The sequence below is a fragment of the Pseudorca crassidens genome, chromosome 4 (assembly GCF_039906515.1).
Source record: "Pseudorca crassidens isolate mPseCra1 chromosome 4, mPseCra1.hap1, whole genome shotgun sequence".
Classification (NCBI taxonomy): Eukaryota; Metazoa; Chordata; class Mammalia; order Artiodactyla; family Delphinidae; genus Pseudorca; species Pseudorca crassidens.
Genome location: NC_090299.1, coordinates 62,587,340 through 62,606,336, shown reverse-complemented (window position 1 = coordinate 62,606,336; position 18,997 = coordinate 62,587,340). Strand labels below are relative to the sequence as shown.

The window sequence follows — 18,997 nt, the reverse complement described above, 5'->3', positions numbered from 1 at the left end:
AGGGGATGGGGAAGTCCACACTATGAAATAAGAGGTTTAAAATAGTGAACCCAATTCTTCCCCCAACTCAACACAATGCTCATTGGGTTACATGTGGAAATGCGACCTTTCTACCTGGAAAACCCCAGCCTCACTGCCTGGATAAGGGCCTATATCCTGAAAGAAATCAACTTGGGAAGTAGCATTCTCCTTGGGTATCCACATACCTTGGGCAGTTGGGAAACTTGGGTTTCAGCATTAGTAAAGTTTCGAGCTTCGATGTCTTCAACTAGAAAATGGAAGCAAGGGCTTCCCTGGTGGCGCAGTGGTTAGGAATCTGCCTGCCAATGCAGGGGACACAGGTTCGAGCCCTGGTCCAGGAAGATCCCACATGCCGCGGAGCAACTAAGCCCGTGAGCCACAACTGCTGAGCCTGTGCTCTAGAGCCCGCAAGCCACAACTACTGAAGCCCATGCGCCTAGAGCCTGTGCTCCGCAACAAGAGAAGCCACCGCAATGAGAAGCCCGCACACCACAACGAAGAGTAGCCCCCGCTCACCACAGCTAGAGAAAGCCCGCGCGCAGCAAGAAAGACCCAATGCAGCCAAAAATAAAAAATAAAATAAATAAATTTATTTTTTAAAAAAATTAAAAAAAAAAAAGAAAATGGAAGCAAACTACATGCTCACTGAGAAGGCTTCTTCTGTCCCTTAAAGTCAGTACACTGATACTCATTCAAAACTTCAACAGATTTCAATCTACTTAATCTACGTGTTTATAAATAATATAACTTAAAGTGGACATGGTCAAGTTCAAACGGTCTTTGAAAGCTGATTTTGTAGTAAGCAAATTTCTTAAATATTATTTCTTAAAAATTATTTCTTAAATATTACCATAATTCATTTTGCCCAAAAAACTCATTAAAGAGGGCAACAATCTGAAATTCTCTAACTGACCATAACTGAACATGACAAATCCCAGCACACTGAGTGCGCTTCAGTTAGTAAGAAATGAGAGGTGTTACCTGGGCACAGGACAAAACAAAGAGGGGAGAAAATGACTGATTGAATAAACAAAGTAATTCGGTAAAGAGTTACGTATCTGCCACTCCAAAGGGCAGATACTTTTTTAAACATCCTGGCACAGCACAGATAAACCAAGCACAGTACACTCTGCTTCAAAGTGGCGCCTTGAACTCCAAGGACGGTTTCAGCACAGGGGGAAATCTACTCTCTGGAGCCTGGCAATCGTGGGCCTAGTTGGCCAGGTCGCACCTCACCGCACTTGCCAACCTCCAGGACCACTTGAAAGCTGCATGTTATCTAACCTTTTGCTGGGACGATTTTAAAGAGTGAAACATCTATGACTAATTTCTTCACAAGGACTCCCGGTCTTTTTGTCTCTCCCATCAAGAGAGTTTGAAAAGAAACCAGACCCCTGCATCTGTCAGCACTCTTGGCCTGCAGTTTTTCCACCTCTGAATTCAGAGCACAGGGCCACTCAGTGAGGCGGGGCCTGTCCCCACAGGCGTGCACCTGGGGTGGAGCAGGGACATCAAACCGCTGCTGCCTAAGGACTCACGTTTCCTCTGGCTGTGACTTCAGGCAATGACGTGCACTTTGCCGAAAAGCTGAAGCCAGCATGCAAACCACCAGTACACCGCCCAGGATGCCCAGAGACGTTCTTTTTGGCAACGTGAGTGTCCTCCACACGCCACCGAGCCTCTGACTGTCCAAGCACATCCTTTTGCTTGTCCTAAAAGTCTGGTATGATCAAAGGGAAGGTGGTGGGGCGTGGAATTAAAGAGCGGCCGCCATTTGTGGAGGGGACTGAGAAGGCAGCTGTTTTTATTTCCTTCAGAACTCTGTTTGGAACAGACTGCCTTCCCTCTAGCTCCCATTTCTTGGGTCCTTCCTCAGTGGTTGCCCAACATCCCTAACTCTATGAGGTGGGTGCCACTACTGCACCCAAGAGACCACTGAGGATTCTGTGGCAGCCGCCTCTAGTCAAACAGCTCATAAATGGAGGAGCCAGGGCTAGAGCCCAGAACAGTCTGATTTTCAAATCCATACTTTTCAACTCAACAACAAAAACCAAATAACTCAATTTAAAAATGGGCAAAGGGCTTGAATGGACATTTCTCCAAAGGTGATACAAAAATGACCAACAAGCATATGAAAAGATGTTCAACATCGCTAATCGTCAGAGAAATGCACATCAAAACCACCATGAGATATCACTTCGCACTCATTAGGAAGTCCACTTCAAAAAAGAAACAGAAAATACAAGTGTTGGTGAGGATGTAGAGAAATTAGCAACTCTTGAGCACTGGCTAGTGGGAATGGAAAATGGTGCACCTGCTATGGGCAACAGTATGGCAGTTCCCCAAAAAATTAAAAAGAGAACTACTCTATGATCCAGCAATTCTATTTCTAGGTACATATCCAAAAGAATTGAAAGCAGGCTCTTGGAAGGATACCTGCACACCCATGTTCAATGCATCATTATTCACAACCGGCAAGAGACATAAACAACCTAAATAGCCATTGACAGATAAACAAAATGTACTCTATACATACAGTGGAATATTAAAAGGGAAAGAATCCTACCATATACTTTAACACTGATGAGCCTTGGGGACACTACGCTAAGTGAAATAGGCCAGTCACAGAAGGACAAATACTGTATGATTTCACTTCTATGAGGGAACTGAAGTAGTCAAACTCTTAGAAACAGAAAGTAGAATGACAGCTGGCAGGGGTGGGGGGAGGAGGAATGGAGGGATACTGTTTAATGGGTAAAGAATTTCAGTTTTGCAAGATTAAAAAGTCCTGCAGACCCATCACACAACAATGTGAATATGCTTAACACTACTGAACTAAAACACTTTAAAATGGTTATGATAAATTTTATGTTATGTGTTTTTTACCACAATTAAAAACTTACAACCATTTTTCAAAAATCCACACTCTTAAGCAGGATGCTACGGTGACTACCCAGTCAATCATCTCTCTCTGAAGTTATACACAACCCTTTCTCCCTCAAGCGGCCAGGAGCCATTTGCAGGCATATTCACTACAATGGGAGTCAATCCGCTAGCACTGAGTTTCACTTTATTCTGCCTCGTGACACAACAAGAAAACAAAGGACCACAGGGCCCATTTTTAAAACTCTGGCAACTCAGAAAGGGCAGGTGTGCAAGGAAGGAGTCTTAATATAAATGAAGACCTGAGATTCCAGGATATCCTCCCAAAGGTCACTCCAATTCAAAACATGAAACCACATTTCCAAGTCCTGTCTCTCCACCCGGCAGACATGTGAGGGTTTCCCAGGGCATGCACTTTTGCCTCATTTAGGCCCAATCTCACATTCTTTATGCAATACTGCCTCTCATGGAAGGAGACAGTTAAAGCTCACCTCTCTGACAAAGGAAGGAAGGAGGTGAGGTAGTAGGCCCAAGGTCCTAGAGGTGGGAAGCAACACAGCAGCCCACAGCCCAGACCCACCCCCCTCCAGGGCTGTAACCAGGTTGCTCTGAGGTCGGCCAACTCCAGGGTGCTGACCCTGCACATGATTTCTAAATACAATGCAGAGGAAGGCTCCTATGGGTATTATGGTCTTTGAGCCTCAATCTTCTCATCTGTAAAATAAGGTATTGGATTAAGAACCCCTTTTCTTTCTAACATGAAAAGCTCCAAATAATTTAAGCTACCAACAATATCAAGGAGACTTTATTGAGCTCCACAGACTCAGGGTATCATAATTGGAATATGAAGTATTTAAGTGAACAAAAGAGCCCTTTTACCCACCATCCAAGAGTCTGTAGTCTCAGCTAAAAACCAGTGCAGACACACATGCCAAAGACAATGGGGACAGAACTATACCGTTCCAGAAAGAATGAAGTAGCAAGAGGATGATAATGAAACCATTTCTGACCCACAGCTGGTAGCAAAGTTATAGATCACAACCAAAGGAGCTGTGAGAGGTTGAGGGTGGGACAGCCAGGGACTGTGGCAGTGGACTGGAGTTGATATTAATATGGGTGACCAAGAAGGCAAAAGCCAAAAGCCTCCACTGAGAAGTTTCTAGTGAGGAGATGACCCGGGTCACTATGCCACCACAAAATAGACACCATGATACGTTTGTTTTTTTCGTATCATTGAGACATTACTTCTTCAGAAAAAACCAAAACATTAATTACCAGGAACCTTAAAATGACTTCAACCACAGAGTTTAAACTTTAACAAACTATGTTATTTTAGAAATAGAACATACTGATTTGGACTAACCTATTGATTACAATTTCAGAAAAAGTTTTTAGTTGTATGGAAAGAGCAATCAGAGATGATGGAACACGGTACTTTTTTTTTTTTTAAAAAAGATTTATTTATGAGGCTTCCTTGGCGGTGCAGTGGTTAAGAATCCACCTGCCAAAGCAGGGGACACAGGTTTGAGCCCTGGTCCGGGAAGATTCCACATGCCGCAGAGCAACTAAGCCCGTGCGCCACAACTACTGAGCCTGCACTCTAGAGGCCGTGAGCCACAACTACTGAGCCCATGTGCCACAACTACTGAAACCCACGTGCCGCAACTACTGAAGCCCGTGTGCCTAGAGCCTGTGCCCCGCAACAAGAAAAGCCACCACAATGAGAAGCCCATGCACCGCAAAGAATAGCTTATCCCCCCGCTTGCCGCATCTAGAGAAAGCTGTGCACAGCAACGGAGACCCGACGCAGCCAAAAATAAAAAATTTATTTTTTTAAAAAATTTATTTATTTATTTAATTTCACTTTTGGCTGCATCAGGTCTTCGTTGCGGCACGTGGGATCTTCATTGAGGCATGCGGGGTCTTTTGCTGTGGTGCACGGGCTCTTCGTTGTGGTGCGCGGGCTTCTCTCTAGTTGTAGCATACAGGTTCCAGAGCACGTGGGCTCTGTAGTTTGCAGCACGTGGGCTCTAGTTGAGGCGCGTGAGCTCAGTAGTTGAGGCACGTGAGCTCAGCGGTTGCGGTGCGCAGGCTTAGTTGCCCCACGGCATGTGGGATCTTAGTTCCCTGACCAGGGATCGAACCTGCATCCCCTGCATTGGAAGGCAGATTCTTTACCACTGGGCCACCAGGGAAGTCCCCAACATGGTATCTTTTAAGCTACCAGAAATAGAGAAAAGGGTTCCATGGGCTTTTCTATTCCCTAATTTAACTTTTAAAACAATTTTTTTTATTATATCAATTCCCAAACTATTCTCTGAAACTATCAACATCCTGAAATCTTATTTCTGCTGGAACCAGAGAAATTTGGACTCTCAATAAGCATTAGGCAACAAAGTGCTTTGGAACCTCTGAGGCTCCTTCCCGGGGCGGGTAAGCAGGTGGTAAGTGGCCCTTGGGAGCAAAGGTTTTTGAGACAGGCAATAGCAGTGGCAGGGAGGCCAAGCAGAAGAACGCTTCAAACGAAGACCGTGTATCTCGAACCTTTAGGCTTGATTTCTGCAAACTAAGGCTGTCATTTTCGCAGCTCAAGTTACTGGTCATGCCAAGTTTAATAATTCAACAGAAGAAGTGGGAATCACCAAGTGATCACCTGTAGTTTAAGCCCACAAAAGAGAAGTGATTTTACAACTGGGTTCATTTCCAATAAATCTGAATACCCGGTAGCATCATGATTTGTGACAGAAAAGTGCTTCCATTTTAACCTCCATAAGCCTAAACATGTACTGAATGTTTCTTAATGAAAAATAGTTCCTACTATCAAAATGTAACTACACTGTAAAACTGAAAAAGAGAAACAGGAAAATACCACCTCTGACTACAACTTATCAAAACTTCTGTAGAATATCAATGTTTTCTCTGTATTTTTTCCAGGTATATGTTATTTTTTACACAGTACAGTCTGAGTAGTTAACAATAGAATACCCATGTTTGGTTAATATTCCAAAATCATATACCCCCGCCTCCAACAGAAACCAAGCACCATCTATACACCAAGCCCTGTGCCAGGTCGCAGAACTGTAACAAGACAGCGTCCCTGACTCACGGAGCTGGAAATGGGTTTCGGAAATGGGCTCCCAGCGCGTGCAGCGGTCAGGCAAGAGCGAAGCAGACATAGGCGTGTGAGAGGGCCCCGAGGCCAGCTCACACCCACACATGGCTGTGCCCTAGGTCCACGGGAAGCCCAGAGTGGCCGGCCTTTCCTCCTCCAGGGATCTTGACCACCTCTGGCTGCTGAGCTGCGTGACATCTACTTGCTCTAAGAATTCCAAATTCTTGTTACTGGGTAAATATATCAATCGAGCTGCATTCCCAGCAGAGGAATCTTTAACAGGTCACTCAGCTTCTATCCAAGTACTCCTGGTAATAAGAAGTTTACATACATACTTGCCCACACACATTTTCACCTACTTTTGGATAACCACCAACTGTTAAAAAGCTTGTGAGCCCCAGTTACTTTCACTCTCCTGGTTCTGCCTTTGGTTCGTCAGCAATATACGTAAAGAGAACACACTGACTTGTGGTGGCCGGAGGCTATGCCCTTTCTTCCCAGCACTGGCCCTGCTCCTCTCCTCCTCACAGCCCAGATAATACCTTGGGTGGGTCCCCACTGCCATGCTGGTACCGTGCTTCTCCCATCCCTCCCTGGATGAGCTACCATGACTTGGGCCAATCAGCTCCCCAAAACCTGGCAGTCAGGTACAGATAATTGGATGCCTCTGGAGCTAAAAGATCATACGGATCCGGGGGGCTGGCAGACCGCGTACACTGATGAGCAAGCTGGGAAGGCTGGTGTGCAGGGGGAAGAGGAGACCGGGAAAAAAAAAGAAAAACTACAGGATACAAAAGCGAGGGAGCCAGAGAGACTTCCTGGGTTTCTGACAACGTCCCAGTTCCTGATTCTTGCTCTTATCTTGAATTTTATGAGCCTCCTTCTGATTAAGCCTGCTTGAGTCATATTCTGATTCCTGCAGCTAATCACTGACTGACTGGGGCAGGCTTATGCTCATCTGTCTCCTGAGCATCCTCTGAGCACTGCCTATATGCGGAGGGCATCTGAGGACAGCCGAGGGCAAGAAACAGCTTCCTCTCTCAAGAAGCTGGAAACTGGCTGAATAAGCAAGAACAGAACTTAATTAGGGAAAACAAACAGGCTGGTGACACTCGATCAGGTCTGGTTTAATGGAAAGAGAACCACAATTCTAGTTCATTCTACCACTGACTACCTGTTTGACCTTAAGCAGGTCCCTTTCTCTCTCTGAGCTTCAGTTTCTTCATCTGTAAAATAAGGAATGTGGAACAGATAACTTTCAAAGTTCCCAGTTACTTTTAGGATTCCTTGAAAGCAGTGGACTCACCTTGTACATATCCAGTAGCGATCATTTTAGAAGCCGGGTGGGTCACAGAATACCTTGCCTCTGCCCAAAGTCCACCACTTCGGTTAGGAGGGAACACAGCACAAGCGCCACCTGCAGTGTGCTGTGCTTGTGATCCTGAGTCGAGTCAGGACGAAGGGGGACCTCAGAGAGCTCACCACCCAGAGCAGCGTGTCCAGGAGAACACGAATGAGGGGAATGGCCCAGAGCTGTGCTCTCCAACACGCAGCCAACCAGCCACACATGGCTCTCGAGCACCCGAAATGAGTCCAGCGCGTGGAACCGAATTTTCACATTTGAGTTTAAATAGCTCTAGGTAGCTAGTGGCTACCATGTTAGAAGGTACAGATCTGAAGGTCAGGACAAAGAACCGCAAGACAAAGTAGCAGCGGTCCAACAGGGACAAACGAAAACCCTAAGGGACAAACGAAAACCCTAAGGAACATCGGGAATGGAGAGGCTGACCATGCCCGAGAGAAAGGAGGAAGAAATGACAGGGAAGTGGGCTGAAAGATAAGGCGTCCGTCAGTGCTAGAGTGTAGGGGGAGGAGCTTTCTGGGCACCGGGAAGCAGCACAGGGGCGGAGAGACACTGCCTGGGCAAGGCTGCAGCCCCTGGGCCCCGCCCCACGTCCACGCTCCCCTTCATCCCCACGGCTGGGCGCCCCTCGTACAAGGTGGCCGTGTGCTCAGCCAGGAAACAGTGTCGCCCAGCCTCCCTACAGCCATGAGTGACCAGGTGACAGAGCTCCGGATGATGAGACACAAGTAATGCTCGTCTAGGGACTTCTTGCAACAGCTCGTTCTCTTGGTGTAGAGGGGTCACCCACCCACCCCCACCCCCCACTCCTTGTTGCTTCCTCCATCATTCTGCTCAGAGCTGCAGGGGAAGCTGAAGGTGAAGCAGCCATGTTGTGACCAGGAAGCATCCGAGAGGATGAAACAGAAAAGGAAAAAGGACCCCAGCTCACTGGGGACATCGCGGGGCCAGTGAATGACCTTGCTTATCATCATCCAGACTTCTTGTTATGTGAGAAAAACGAATCCCTCTCCGGTTACACCAGTGTGGCAGGATTTCCAGTACATTCAGTCAGACACAATCTCTAAATGATGTCAAAAATCTGGTACCTGGAAGTGAGGGGATGAAAACGGTGGAAGGGGCCGCACAGAGGAAATTAGGCAAATGAATGGAAACCCGGTGACTTTGCCATGTGCTGGTAGAACATCTGGTCTAACAGTATGTAGCCTGCTGTACGCTGGGACATATACCAGGTGTGACTGAGACAGGAGTGTTAAGGACAATGGAAGAAAACTTCCAGGATGTGGTGCACAGATTTCTCTCAGGCAGAATGATGAACTCAAACCACACTAGCCATTTAGCAGGGATAGAAGAAATACCCCTTTGTTAAGGCAGGTATCCCCGCCTATGGCCTCTAATCTAAGCCCCGCAATCTAATGAGCCTTGCAGGGCAGAAAAAGCCCTGCCCCCAACACAAGGCTTGGCAGGAGACAAGGCTGGTGCTAACAGGAAAAAAGAAAAACCTCGCCTTGGCAACTGGGGAAGATGCTGCCGCAAAAGACAATTCCAAAAACCAAACCGCAGAGGTAAGGCTGTAACCTCTCATTGCCAGAGCTGTCCTTAATCAAAGGTTCTCAAGCGGGGTTGCCCTGGTGGTGCAATGATTGAGAATCCGCCTGCCAGTGCAGGGGACACAGGTTTGATCCCTGGTCCGGGAAGATCCCACATGCTGCGGAGCAACAAAGCCCGTGCGCCACAACTACTGAGCCTGTGCTCTAGAGCCCGCGAGCCACAACTACTGAGCCTGCATGCCACAACTACTGAGCCCACGTGCCACAATTACTGAAGCCCACGTGCCTAGAGCCCGTGCTCCGCACAAGAGAAGCCACTGTAGTGAGAAGCCCGTGCACCGCAACGAAGAGTAGCCCCGCTCACCACAACCAGAGAAAGCCCTCTCACAGCAACAAAGACCCAACACAGCCAAAAATAAATAAATAAAATAAATTAATTTATTTTAAAAAAAAGTTCTCATGCTAACACACCAGGAGAGGGAGAGGAAATGAAGCACAATACTCAAACTTACTGTGGAAAACCCATTATTCTCTCTGGTATAAAACGCATACTTGGGACTACAAGTTATTTTCAGAATTCTATAAGACCATAATCACATTATTCCTACTTTGGTAAATGATGTTTAAAATCTTGTTAGTACTCATTCTGCAAATATTTTCATTTATATGAAAGTGATAAAACACATTTACTCGGAAAAACATCCATTCAGAAAGCAGTTTAATGTGTCCCTTTGCTTTATCTACGGATTTTACAAAACCACGAGGGCGCTGAGTGTGCCAGCAGCTGTAATTCTGGGGCCGCTTGCTCACATCCGATGCAACGCCCCGTCTTGCCCCTCCAGGAGGCACAGTACATTTTTCATTTAAATGAATGAATTTAACAGAAACCATTCAACTAGGAAGATTCTAATTCTGTTTTTTAAAAAATTAGAATTACCAGTAAATAATGCCCCAAACACGTGCTACATTAGCAGGAGTTAACATTTAATTCTAGAACACTTCCAACGTAAGAATTGTTTTTTCACTCTAACGCAGCTTATCACCACACAAACACTAACTTAAGTGAGTAAACCAGTCAAAACTCCTGATAATTTATTCCTAAAACTGTCAACAGCTCATTACTGTGATTAAGATGCTGGATCTAGAGCAGAACTGACCTGACTGGAAAAGTAACTGTGTGAACTAAGTGCTGTGGGATAACTGTGAATAACTATGGGCACGTTACTCAATATTTCTAGCCTCCTCTCCAAAATAATGGGCACAGTACCAACTGCACGGAGCTGACGTGAGGATTACCAGCCAACTGTGAAAGTGCAAACACCAAATGCTCAATACATGATAAGGATAATGACAATGGCTATTATTAATGTTCAGTTAGCTTTACTGCAAAGAAGACAGAATTTGTTGGCTGTTTCATAATCTGCCATAAAATACATTTCTAATTTTCAATCTTTTTTTTTTTTTTTTTTTTACTAACAACCACTCAGGGCTTTTTTGGCTGGAGTTTAAATCAGAATAGGACGTACCCTTCCTTGCCCATCAGCTTAAGAAATTCCGAGGACCTCAAAGTGTGGTCCCCCAATCTGCAGTGTCAGCATCACCTGGGAACTTGTAAGCACTGCACATTCGCAGGCTCCACCAAGAATTCAGAATCGGAAACTTCAGGGATGAGGAACAGCAATCTGTGTTTCCACAAGTTCTCCAGGGGGTTCTGGACACACAGTTCTGAGAACAGCTGAAAGAAAGGTAGCCCTGGGCCAGTGTCACTAACCTGCGGCCCTGGGACTATCTCCCCTGCCTCTCAGAATGGGAGAGCTGTGGAAGCCCTGACGGAGGTTCCCCAGCCCTCGCCTTCCCAGGAGCTTCTGGGGGAAACACCAAAATCCCCCGCACCCGCCCTCTCAGCCTAGAGGGGAAGAAAGGCAAATGCGGCCAGCAGCAGGGAGGCTCACCCACCCCCACTGGCCTAACCGTCCCCATGGGCAGAATCACGGGTGGCAACTCAAAGCCCCCCAGAGAACGAGGTTCCACACTCACCCTTAAAACCCTTTCTTAGCACACGACCACACGAAACCGTGTAAATGAAAGTTCGCAGCAGCACTATTCAGAAACGGCCAAGAGGTGGAAACAACCCAAATGTCCATCGACTGGTAAATGACTATATTTGAGGTCTATCCATACAATGGAGTATTGATTGACCGTAAAAAGGAATGAAGCGCTGATACGCGCTACAACATGATGAGCCTTGAAAACATTAGGCTAAGCGAAAGCAGCCCCACTCATGGAACCACATATCGCATGATTGCGTTTATATAAAATGTCCAGAATAGGCAAATCTATAGAGACAGAAAGATGATTAGTGGTTGTCTAGGGTTTGGGGGAGGGGGGTTGGTTTTGGGAAGTGTCAGCTATGGGTTTCTTTCTGGGGGACAAAAATATTTTAAAATTAGATTGTGGTTATGGTTCCATAACCATGTAAATACAGAAAAACACACTGTATACTTTAAACGGGTGAATTGTATAATACGTGAACTTTAGCTCAATAAAGCTGTTTTTTAAAACAAAACACGAGCCTTCCTGCCAAGGACTCCTCCTTTGAGTTAATCTACACTCCCCTGGCAGTGCTGTCCAGGCTGTAGGGTACCATCATTCTCAGGGCCATGTAAGTGAAGGGTCCATACTTGCAGGGCCCTAAAAGTTGAGTGCCTCCTTAAATTTTGCACTCAGGGTGCCTGCCTGCCTCACCCTAGTCCTGCCCCGATTTTGAGACTGCTTCAAGTTCAGATATGTCTACAGACTCTATCCCCCTGAGAATAGTTTCAAACTACCTACCATTCATTTCCTTGCTTTACAAACTTCAGTGGCTTGCCCCAGTCTCTACAGATTACAGTTCAAGGGTGACAAATCTAGATCTTCGACTTTGGACTCTAATCCCGCAGGCGCACAGGCTCTGGAGTTAGATGAGCCCTAAGGAGGAATTCCCTGCCAGCCGGGGTGCCGTAAGCAGGATTCACACCCAGGCCTTTGGGCTCCAGAACCTCCAGTGCCCAAGCTCTCGGCCCTCAGCCCCTGCAGCCTTCCTACCAACAGCAGAGGTTAAAATTTCGTCTCTGTATCACCATCAACCCTTGACCCCAGCCTCTGCACAAAGCGTAAGGGACTGACTGTTTAAATGCCAATGGTTAATTAGGAAAGGCTCCATCAACGCTAACTTACAACTGTTACCAGGCACACAAACAGCAAACTGAGGTAGAATCTTGCCATTCACTGTGGCTTCCCCATCTGTAATCACGCGCCAAGAAAGCACAATAAAGGAGAAAAAGCTAGTAGCTTCCAACTACTGAAATCCATGAACAATCAATCCCTGGCTTGCAATACTTTATCTTGAACCTGGTCTTTCTTGGCCACAGAAAAGCAAAGTTATATGGAAAGTAAGTTAAGAACAATCTTAAAAAGTCATGTATCTGGCAATCAGAGACCATTTTTTTCTTCCTTATTTTGCCCACTCCCTAAAACCTTGTAGAAAAAGAAAGAAAAACATCCTGATTTCAGAAGGTAGCTCTCCCCATTCAATTAAGTTGCAAATGAGCGAGGAAGGTACATACTATAACCAAAAGAAGGCCAAAAGCAAAAACAATGGAAAAAAAGAAAGCACGCTTTTCTGGGATTGGAAAAAGAAAGGAGGGTGATCAAGACACAGGGAGCAACATTGCCACCAAGTGGTGACAGTGCCTCAAGTCACCCTCTGACATCTAACTAAACCAGCGGTTTCACTCAGGGTCCCAATCAGAATGCTTTGGGTGGGTTTAAAAAGAAAGAAGAGTTCAAGCGCAGGCCCATCCCCACCCTCCTGACACAGTGACAGCAGAGGGGCAGGTGCAGCCCGCCCATATTATAAGTCTCCCCACGTGACTGATACACAGTGAACGCTGAGAACCGGGGATCAAAACAAAGGGTCATACAGATGTCACTGTGATGCTTACAGGCTCCAGTGAAGTCCTACTTGCAGCTATTCTGCTTAGATCATCCGCTACAATTTCCCAATGGTATATAAATTTTTGAAAATTTGGCCATGAACAATACAAATAAATCATAGCCACACAGCAGTTTCTACGTTTTTCACAATGATATAAAATAGTCATTATAAAGATTCAGGTTATATTTCCTTGGTTTTGCCATTACTATTTACATCTAATATCTAATCCAATCGACTTAACTGTATCATAAATTAGGCATATTGACACAGCTATACTCAACACAAAAACCCTTTGAACTTTAGTTTCAGTGGACTATTTACTTATACAATGGGTTTCAAATCAATAAATCTTATCTATATTAGATGGGTTTTCCTTTTTTAAACAAGACACGTAAAGCCTGAATGCTTCTATTGTTGGCGAAATCGGTAAATGCACAACGTAATCTGAAATGCTTAAATGAAAGGCATTAGACCAAGACCAAAATTGTTCCTTGGCACAGAGGTAAGTAAAAGAATTTTCCCCCATTCCACAGTTGGGAGTTACCTAAAAAATTATTTCTTAACAACAAAGAATTATTTTTTGTATGAAACACTACGAAGAAAAACTGTGGAGTATTTCTACTACCAAACATCTAAGTCAGAAGTTGATTTTCAGCACTTTTTGCAGGCAAGACAATTAGGGTCTGAGCCCACAGCTAAGAAAACAAACACCTGCACACTCTCTGTCCCCCTCTGCCACCCAGGAGACAAAGCTTCCCTAAAAAATAAAACAGCAGGAACGAGGCAGAGGCCAGATGTTTGGTTTCACTTGGCACATTGTCAGATTCTTCTTTATCCCTATTGCCATGTGTTTTGTATCACTGCATTTTCCCCACCAGAGCAACTCTTTGCTTCTCCAGGCAGCACAAATCCTCTCAAAAAATGTCACTGACGACCCAGATTTATTTGAGGTCTGACACACACGGGTGACGCCTTAGGTTATCTACAACAGCAGAGAGACACAGAGGAGTCCTAAACCTAGGACTAGATGGACTGGGCTGGACGGACCATGGTCACTCATTCTAAGCTCTTGCCACTCACAGTGGACCAGTATCATCAGCATCACTGGGGAGCCTGTCAGAAACGGAGACCATCTGGACCCACCCAGACCCACAGCACCAGAATCTGCCTCTACCAAGATCGCCAGAGGACTCTGAGCACACAGCAGTTTGTGAAGTGCTGCTCTAGATCAGGATCCGGAGAAAGCCATTTAATCTACAGGTGTGTTCACTCTCCATCTGAGGGATGAGCGTACCTCTACTGCCTTTACCTTCAGAGCAGGCCTGTGGTGCGGATCAACAGTGGGAAGGCTTGAAAGTGACAAAGGGCAGTTATCAGGAACAATAACGTCTGCCCGCAGCCCGCTCTACAAATGCAGTCTCAAACACACCCGACCTTCAGGGCTCTGCCCTGTGACAGATTTAACTGGGCCCCCATAACACCACCCTCTGTCGAGTTTATAGTTTACCAAGTACGTACCTTTCACACAGTCAGTCTCTCACAAACCTTTCACCCAAAGAACCGGTAACACAAAGGAGAGAGAATGCCTTTCCCTGGGGTTTCTGGGGCACCAGTTATAAGTGGCCACAAACTTAAAGCATCACTGAAGACGCTGCTTTAAATTTGAACCACCATGCAACTCTTAGTATTCTACTTTACAATCTACTTATGTTTGTTTTATCACAAAAATAAACTTGCCTTGCCAAGTCTCCAAGCACAAACTGGTGGTTGCCCTATTGATCACAGAGTTCCCCAGTGATGCGGCGATGCTGTACACCTGACCTACCAGCTGAGAAGCAGACACCCGCCTTTCTCCAAGGGTCACAATGGAAACCACCCTGCTAGACTCTGGTAAACTAACTTCAAGTGGGAATCCCTAGAAGAGGCCAACTGGTCTCTGTTGAGTTAAAAACAAACAAACAAACAAACCAGCCTAGGATTTGGGAATGTTTGCGCTTGTTCTACTAAACATTTGTAAGTAAATTTCTAATGGAAATTAACTGCCTACCAGTTAGGTCTCCAAAACATGAAATTCAGATTCTTACAGCTCAATTATTTCACAGGAATTGTGCACAGAGAAAGCCACAAACCCCTGAGGAAGGGACAAGCTGACTTTGAGACAGTATCTGTGCAGTCTAATCTCTCCATTTCTGTCCACACTGCCTGGCTTTGGACTTTCCTCTCTTTCACACTATACTTAACTGGAGTCACACTCCCTACTCACTAACACGTTTCTCTCTAGAATTTAGCCCATCTATGAAAACCAGAACCCCAAAATTACAGAAAATTCTATTTCTCCTTCCCTTGTACCCTTACAGCTCTGCAAACACCATGGTTTTTAAATTTCTAGTTTCCTTTATTAGTTTTTTCCAAAGAGGATGAAATGGATGGGACAGTACAAATATCCCTGTCTCACTCTTTTCCCTTGAAGAAAGGTTAGACCTGTTTCACTGAAGTTTGCAGTGCCAGAATACAAATGCAAAAGAGCCACAAGAGCCACTCTGAGTACCTGGAACATTTTAAAGTTCCTGAAACTTTTAAAGGAACTGCTAAAGTGTTCCTTACAAGGAGACTTACAAGTCCCTCATGCCACCGGCTGCAGACACCTGGGCCCATGGGTCCCACCCCTGAGGCAGAGCCGCAAAGAGGCCTAGAGGCGCCTCTAGCAGCACGCTCTCTGCCTGGGACAGCCTGGCTGACGCAGGGACCTCTGGGACCCTCAGCTGCCTGAGGATCTGGAGGTCTCACAGCTGGAGGGGAACATGCAGAAAGCATGTTGGTCCAAGTGGTCCCAGACCACTGTGGAAGGTGCTGCTCTCTGCGCCCTAAGGATGGGAAGCAAACAGCGGCAGAGAATGAAGAGGTCTGATTTGGGAGGAGAAAATTTAGACAGATGTTAAGAAATCAACCTCCCTCCCCGGCACGCTCCAGTCCCAGTGCTAACATGCAGGGAGGGGTACGATTAACTGAAGGCAAGTCCACATGTTAAAATGCTCTGAAACGTGTTGCTGCCTGGCTGGCAAGGGGACACAGGAATAGACTGAGAACAAACGCCGGACACAGGGAGGCTCCAGAGGAGGGAGCAGGCCCGCAGGGCCTATGTGCAGTTCACCAGGAACTGCAGGGCACAGACCCACGACCTCTGGTCCTGCCGCCCAGCTCTGTGGTTTGGGGAAAGTGACTTCAGCCACTCCAAGCCTCTGCTCCCTCATCTGTGAAACTGGTGTAATAAAAATGTCGACCTTCTTAAGGTTGACTGGGGATTAAAGGAAATAACTCATGTAAAGCTCTTGGCAGAAAAAGGGGCATAAGTTATTATTATTATACCAATTTAGAGTTGTAAATGCTTTTATTTTCTCTTACCTCTCTCTTTCATACACAGAGTACCTACCACATAATTTAAAAATTCAGGCAGCATTTCTGAAGTAAGAGCAGAAAGGACATAAGCAGGAAGAAGAGGAAGGAGGAGGGAGTTGAGAAATCACTAAGGACCAAATATTAAGCTTGTAAGAATCTGAGCAATTTACTTGCCTTCCCTTAAAAGTCATATAGCCTGTGGACTGGGGAACCTGGTGATAGAGATAATGAATAAGTAAATAACTAGAGTATGTTTCAAAGAGATAAATGCTATGGGAAAAATCAGGATAAGATTAGGAATGTCTGATGGGGTGGGGTGCCACTTGAAATACAGCGGCCAGTGCAGCTTCAGTGAAAAGGTGATTTTCAACAATAATCTGAAGCAGGTGAGGGACTTAGTCATGGTTGTATCAGTGGAAGAGCATTCCAGGCATGGCCATGGCTCACACTGGCCGCCAGAGAATCAAAACCCCAGCCAGTCAGCACAGCAGCTCCTCCGGGGCTCCAGCGGCAGGACGGCGCGGGCCGGCGGCTCCACGGCAACCCCCTGCAGAGGGGCCGAGGCCAGAGAAGCTTCCGGCGGGAGCACCAGGATTTCCACACGGGGAAGGTGACTTGATACCAGAAACGTGTGCACCACTGATAAGTCTTTCTAATCTTGTGAATTCTTCAATTCTTAAAAAAAATGCCAATAAAAACATCACGCTCCCCTACCTCAATCAGTGTGGCAAGAGGCATAATTAACCCTATATCATAGGTGAGAAATTAGACAGCTGGTTCCAGATCACAGCTCCTGAGGGGAAAAGCTGGGATTTGGACGCAGGCACTCCGCTCCTGCTTTCAGAGGAGGTTTCCCTGAATGAGCTCTAAATTCTTTCCCTAAGTTCATCTTCATGACCACCTCAGACCACGATGAAGAGGTCAGCTCTCTGCTTTCCTACAAACAAGCAGGTGATCCTGGGGGGCCTGTCAGGCAGACATTGGGGCACTACTTTTAGTACCATTTCCGGCAGAAAGATGGACCCACCAAGTCCTGGGTTCCCAGTTCCCTGGAGACCATGCCGCCCGGCCCGCAGGGTACTGGACGGATCTGCTCAGTGCTCTGACCTCTGGGGCAATAACGACTTATCCCATCTCATTCCCTGCAAACTTCTGCCCAGCTGGGTCCGAGGGCCCAGGATTCACCAAAGAACCCTGTCCACGGCAAACATTATCAATAACAATGCAACATGGAGTTAAATATCCATTTCTTACAATATTCCCAGACTAAACCAATTAAAAAGAGAAGTTTTCTGCTTAACTTTTAAAAAGAGAAGTTTTCTGCTTAACTTTTAAAAAGAGAATTCAGACACAAACTATGGCGTTCTTCCCCGTTCCCTTTCTACCTGCTGGGGTGACACAAGATCACATTGTCTCACGCCGCCCACAGTGTCATCTCCTTGCCTATTTTATCCTGGGGTTCTCCAGAGAATCGAGCATTTGCCAGCACCAACTAATCTTCTGACTCAGGTCCCCCAGACACCGACCAGGAGATACCAGTGCGGGTCCCGTCTAGAAACTCACTGTACTTCCAGGAAGTATGGGAAAAGAGTGGCACCAGGGTGGGGCCTGTAGACACCAGCCACTTCCTCAGAGGCCAGAGCTCCAACCGGGAGCTGTGCATTTTACAAGCCTGCTCTTTTCTACAGCCACTACTGCAGCAACCCCTTTGGCTTAGAATTTTACAAGTTTAAAAAGGAGGGAACTAGGTTACACCATCTGGCTGTTGGACATTAGTAGGCAATCTACAACATGAAAATGAAATCTTTAAAAGTGTCTAAAATGATACAAACTGAAATAACTCAATTTACTAAAAAAATTTTTTTAATCACCCTGAATGAATAAAGCCAGCACTCCTTTACATTGCTCCTGCTAGGGAACACTGGTATAGGAAGCTAAACACACCACTGCTGCAAACGCAATAACAGTAACAAAAATGTTACCACTTGACACGAGATACGTCTTTAGGTTTCCAAAGCACTTTCACATTTATCATTTAATGTGATTCCATGAGATGTGAAGAGCCAACACTACTGTAACCATTTTATAACCAAAGGAACTAAGTACAAACGAAGTTCTATGATTTGTATCACAAAGCGAGCTGAGCCCAAACCAGACTCTTGTTTAATTCGGCAGAGGACTCATTATCCGAATCAAATATTAAGAACTCTGGGGGAGAGAGGCGGGGAGGGAGAGAGAAGAAACAACAATGGGGGGACGGGAGCAGGAAGGGAGGGTTCCTCCAACAGCACCTCCTCCCCCAAGACAGCTGCAGGGAACCTAGTCTGAACACTCCTGGGTTAGCCTTGGCTGCTTCCTAAGAGACACGAAGAAGTGTGTCGAGGGACAAGAGTGAGTCTCCACTACATGCACTCTTGCAATCTGAGGAATTCAAGTCATCTTTGGAGGTCTGTTTTGCTGTGCTTTTATAAGGGAAAAATGTTTTCTGATTAAGGAACACTAAGGAAAATAAATATCTACTGTTGAAAGTTTATATCACTGGGCAGAGAAAAATCTTAATTTTACTCCGAGGAACTGCATTTAAACTCCTCTTTTACATTATAACTCAGCATACAAAGGCCTAAAGATCAACTTTAGCACGTCCTATACAGGCATACCTTGTTTTATTGTGCTTATCAGCTCTACTGTACTTCACA

At 45.8% G+C, this 18,997-nt stretch overlaps 1 protein-coding gene across 9 annotated transcripts in view; it reads right to left on the bottom strand.

The window, feature by feature from the left end:
- Positions 1-18,997, bottom strand: part of TBC1D1 (TBC1 domain family member 1) — a 227,292-nt gene that overhangs the window by 51,072 nt on the left and 157,223 nt on the right. The gene's annotated exons all lie outside the window — the stretch shown is intronic.